The sequence below is a fragment of the Lactuca serriola genome, chromosome 9 (genome assembly GCF_051521515.1).
Source record: "Lactuca serriola cultivar US96UC23 chromosome 9, Lser_US96UC23_V15, whole genome shotgun sequence".
Taxonomy (NCBI): Eukaryota; Viridiplantae; Streptophyta; class Magnoliopsida; order Asterales; family Asteraceae; genus Lactuca; species Lactuca serriola.
This window is the reverse complement of record NC_136416.1, coordinates 65,400,723-65,406,497: the sequence shown is the minus strand read 5'-3', so window position 1 is coordinate 65,406,497 and position 5,775 is coordinate 65,400,723. Positions and strand designations below refer to the sequence as shown.

The 5,775-nt window shown below is 26.9% G+C and overlaps 1 non-coding gene across 1 annotated transcript; it reads right to left on the bottom strand.

The window, feature by feature from the left end:
• Positions 1–5,448: 5,448 nt before the first annotated feature.
• Positions 5,449–5,521, bottom strand: TRNAV-UAC (transfer RNA valine (anticodon UAC)). Its single transcript has one exon. It is a non-coding gene; the product is annotated as a tRNA-Val (tRNA).
• Between the last annotated feature and the right edge of the window lie 254 nt (positions 5,522–5,775).

Genomic DNA, 5,775 nt, shown 5'->3' with positions numbered 1-5,775 from the left:
TGTTTTTTTTTTTGGAAATTTTCAGTTCTAAATTTTTGGAAAAAACTTAAAAAAAAGTCAAAAAAAAAATGAATAGAAAACCCTAAGAAATCGGCTAAATCTTACAATTTAATCATTTTTGACATTTTCAACCGTTAACCGCTTCCGTACATGCCAAGCCAGAAGAGATCGCTGATGTGGCATGACACGTCAGCAATTCATTACACCTTAAAACTTTAAATATTGGAAGGAAACAAAGTCGAGCAGGCTCGAACCAGATACTTCTCCTGTCAAGTTGCAACACACGTGCTTTACCAATTAGGCTATAAGATGTATTTGTTTTTTGTTCCTTCACAATTATGCATAAAATTAATTTCATTTGCTTAATATTCTAAGAAAAAATGACTTTTTCGGGTACAAAAATGAGGAGAATGAGACTCGAACATGGGTTCTCTATCTCCCAAAACACGACCATGAACAACGCTGAAATCCTTTTGATGTTTTTTTTCCTTACCAGCAATATATCCATTATAAACTAATATATCTATAAACTGAAAAAATTAATTTGATTTATTATTATTATTATTATTATTATTAAAAAGTCAAACGTATATATATGTATTTTGTACAATTTAAAATGTATATATGTAATTATTTGTAAAAATACATATTTATAAATACGTATATATACATTTTTAATTGTAAAAAAATACATATAAAATATAAAGACATAAGTACAAAAATGATCCTTATGGTTTCTCATTTTATATGGTTAAGGTCAAAATCTTTGAAAAGTTGTAGATTTAGTCATTTTCAACAAGTTTTGTTGTGGTTCTGGTCCCTCTTCCGTTAACTTTAACAGTTTGGCTGTTATTTTTTTTTTAAAATGACTCTCTCAGAGACCATTTCTACAACCAAACTACAAGGACCATTTTATATATCTTTTTTTTATTGAATTATTATATATTAATAAATGTTATTTTTAATATATACTATTTATATATTAATAAATATTGTTTTATTAAATTTTTAACTTCTTTTAATTAATTTTTTAAATTTCTTTGTTATCGGATATTTTAATTGGATTATCATATATGAATAAATATTATTTTTAATATATAATATTTATATATTAATAAATATTATTATATTGGATTATTAATTTATTTTAGTTAATTTTTTTATTGGACTATTTCTTTTTTATTGGATTATTATATATTAACAAATATTATTTTTAGTTTATAATACTTATATCCTAATGAATATTACATTATCAAATTATTAATTTCTTTTAGTTAATTTTTTTAATTTCTTTTTTTTGGATTAATTCTTTTTTATTGGAATATTAATATTAACTTTGATTTTTTTACATAATGAATATTATTTTTTGGATTATTAGTTTATTAGTTTATTTTTAATGTATACTATTAATTCTTTTTAATTTTATTAGTTCCACCACAAAGTCGTCAGAATATGCAAAAACTTTGTCTCTCATCATCGAAAATCGTTGGGATCACCACAAACATCTTCATCGGAGGTCGGACAGAAACCCACCAACATTTTCATCCAATGCTCATGGTAGTCACATGTGATGACACCGCTACAATCACCGGATCACCACCACTACTTTTAATATTTATAGGAGTTTGTTGCGCATTGTGTGAGATATGAAGGATTTCGGTGGATTGTGAATAGGTTGTCGTAGGTGGCTACCGAGGTTGTTGGGTGGAAAAAGTTAATAGGTTTACGTCGAACCTCCAATAAAGGTTTTTGGTGGTGATCCCGACGATTTTCGTTGATGAGCAGGCGACGCTTTTGCGTATTCCAACAACTTTGCGGTGAAACTAATAAATTAAAAGTAATTAATATTATACAATAAAAATAAATTAATAATATAATAAATAATATTTATTATTTTAAAAAATAATAAATTAAAAGTAATATCCCAATAAAAAAGAATTAATCCAAAAAAATGAATTAAAAAAATTAACTAAAAGAAATTTATAATCTAATAATGTAATATTTATTAGGATATAAATATTATAAATTAAAAATAATATTTATTAATATATAATAATCCAACAAAAATGAATTATTCCAATAAATAAAATTAACTAATATAAATTAATAATCCAATATAATAATATTTATTAATATATAAATATAATATATTAAAAATAATATCTATTCATATATAATACCCCAAATAAAATATATGATAACAAAGAACTTTAAAAAAATTAATTAAAAGAAATTAGTAATCTAATAAAACAATATTTATTAATATATAAATAGTATACATTAAAAATAACATTTATTTATATATAATAATTCAATAAAAATAAAATGAAGATATGTAGAAATGGCTCTTGTAGTTTAGTTGTAGAAATGGTCTATAAGGGTAAAATAATCATTTTTAAAAAATTAACTGCCAAGTTGTTAAAATTAACGGAGGAGAGACCAAACCACACCAAAATTTGTTGAAAATGACTAAATCTACAACTTTTCAAAGGTTTTGACCTTAACCACATAAAATGAGAAACCGCAGAGACCATTATTGCAGTTTTGTCAAATATTAAAAAAGAACAAAAAAATATATTATTTTAAAAAATATATAAATTCATTTAAAAGACTTATATTTACGTTTTCATTTTTAATAATAATAATAATAATAATAATAATAATAATTAATTCTTTCAGTTTATAATGGGTATATACCGCTGGTAAGGAAATAAAATATAAAAGGTTGTGGGAAGTGACATGGTTTTGGAGGTAAAGGTCTCGTTTTCGATTTCCATCCTCAACTTTTTTCTGCCTTAAAAATTATTTCTTGTTAAAACTTTAAGCAAATGAGATAAATAATATATACAAGTGTGAAAAACTTAGAGCAGATAGATTTTATAGTGTAACCAGCAAGTTACATGTGTTTGTATCTACACGTTCAAACTTTGAATCGAGTTGGCTTCATTTTCTTCATAATTGAGTTTTTTTCAAAATTTGGGGGAGGTTTTTGAAAATTGTTCCAAAAATTTAGGACTTTTTCGGAGGTTTCCTTTTTTTTTTTCTTTGTTTTCTCTTTCAAATTTACATATTCTATATTTTAATTTAAAATATATTTCAATATCCAATTACAATTTAAACTCTTCATCTAACATTATGGTTCCTCCATAAACCTACGCTACGCCCCAGATTAGGACCTTTTTTTTTTTTTAACAACATGGTTAGTATATGTATGTGATTGAACCCAAGGCTTTCTGGTTAGAAACTCCTAATTAGACACCTTGTTAGTTAGGTGAACTACCCTCAATTTATTTGATATTAAGACTAACTTTTCTTTTTTACGGGATTTCACGTTCAAGACAAGAAGATTAGCCCACCAAACCGCAATCCTCGTCCATTCAACATGTGTTTCATCATTCATGACCATTTAATACCCATGCATGGGCGGTTTTAGTTAGGTGTCTGTTGTGGCACCGACAACATCTAACTTTCTCGTACGTAATGAAAAAAATTTCGAAACTTCTTTTTATTTGTTATGCCAATACGTAAAATAACCCGACAACTACGTAAAAAAAACGAGGAAGGCTTCATAAGGTCCGAAATTAATGCATAGGAGGTTTGTGGACAGTTGCTTTCTATGATTCTCGACGAGATGTAGGGGAAGAACGTTGCAAGGAGATGCACGGGGAGAAGACGCAAACTTTCGAAAATTGTTAGTTTTGGTCCCTTAGGTTTAGTCTAATGGAATCTTATACCCTAAATTTGAAATATCCATTCAAATATGGTTTCGAAAAATGCGCAAAACACCCCTGGACTTATAAATCATAATTAATTAAGTAAATTGATTTATTATTATTATTATTAATTAATTAATTAATTAATTAGTTTGTCAAACATATAAAACTTAGTTTTTTTAATTATATAATTTCTCGTAAAAATATATCAACCCTAGTTCGAAACAATTAAATGGAATGGACGTCACAAAATAAGATGCTGTAAATACTATAAATATGAAAAAGAAGTGAAAATATAATTATTTATTAAAAAGGTAATAAGAGTATGTTGTTATTAATATAACTACAACACAACTACAAAAATTATTAATAGCAACATAATTTTATATTATGTTTGACCGGAAAAAAAAATCGGCAACACCTGCTTTCAATTCTTGTGTCCATCTTTGTACCCATGTAAATTCTGATTTTATCTAAAATGAATAATAAAGCTTACATGTGATCCATCACAATGCACTGATCAACACACCGACTACTAGGAAAAGTATTGGAGTCTTGTCGAAAATCAGACTTCAGCACATTGGCGGATTTAGTATATATCTCATGGTAGTTCTGAATACCACTCACAAAAATTTTAGGAGTGTAATTGTTACCGAATTTTTTTTCTTATAGCGTATTACACGACTTTTTTGTTGGGGATACCACTTTATTTGTCGGGATATCCGCTTATTTTGATCTGGATTTGCCACTGCTTTAGCAAATAAAAATGTTGATATGTGATTTGCCAGGTAAGATCATTAAATAATCTTTGACCCATGTTGATAATATGCGCTTAATTAATATTAAGAATGCATATCCAAAATGTTTAGTATATATAGATATGATAAATTGACTTTTATTTTAATTAGCTCAATTTAACACGCATAGTTAATCATGTGTTTCATGCACGTTAAGTTCTTAATTATATTATACTGCCTTTCGACCTTATATTTCATCTTATAACCTTCACTTTTTCCTCACGTGCAATAATTGACTTTTAGCATGTTATCCAAATAAAACCATTTACGTTAAGGTGACAGACATGTTTATCTTTATCGAGTAATTTGAGCTCAAATTTAGTTAGTTTAACTTTTATAATGTTTGAATTTAATTTGAAAAAAAAAATCGAAATATACGATAAGTTGCCTTTAAGTTACTTGAATTCAAGTTGAATTATATATCATCGAGGATTTTGAATATTAGGTTATCTAGAGTAGGAGGAAAAATCGTGCACGTTTTGGCATGAACACCACCCCAATGGTGACATGGTGGGCGTGGTTCGAACCATGGTTGGACACCACATCTCTCTCTTAAATGTATACCATATTAATACATAAAGTATATGTATAATAAAATGGAATGGTGACCATTATCTAAGTGTGTGATTGGAAAGACTAAAGAGGTATCAATGAATTGGTGACCAGTACTAATAGTTTTATCTTATGTTTTTGTAATTCTGTACAATCTTTTGTTTTTTTTTTTTTACTTAATATAGTTTTGATGGTTACGTTTGAGATAATTTAAATATTTCAAATTTATATTGAGTTAAGTTCAAGCTTACATAAAAGTAGTCGACGAGTTATGAAATCGAGTTTAAACATGTTTGTGTTTTTCAAGTAAAATAAGGGAATTGGGTTTTTTTTTCTAAAAAATTTGTAAAATGAGATAATCACAACATTGGCAAAAAAAAAAACGATGTTCCTGCCCGGGATCGAACCGGAGACCTTTAGCGTGTAAAGCTAACGTGATAACCACTACACCACAAGAACTTTTGATATATGTCTCTACAAAATTAATATATAATTATATACGTATTGTTTAGTGAAACACATCATCTCTATGTGGCATTATGCGATCGTGAGCCATGCCACGTACATGACCACCGATTTACCAGTTTTCCTGGTATGTAAAAATAAGTCCTTGGGTAAATCCTTATTTTGAAATTTTGATCTATTTTTCCTTTTTAAATAGTCCCGCTGTATTTTGTTTTTTCTTTTAATTTCGTATGCATATATATTTTCAT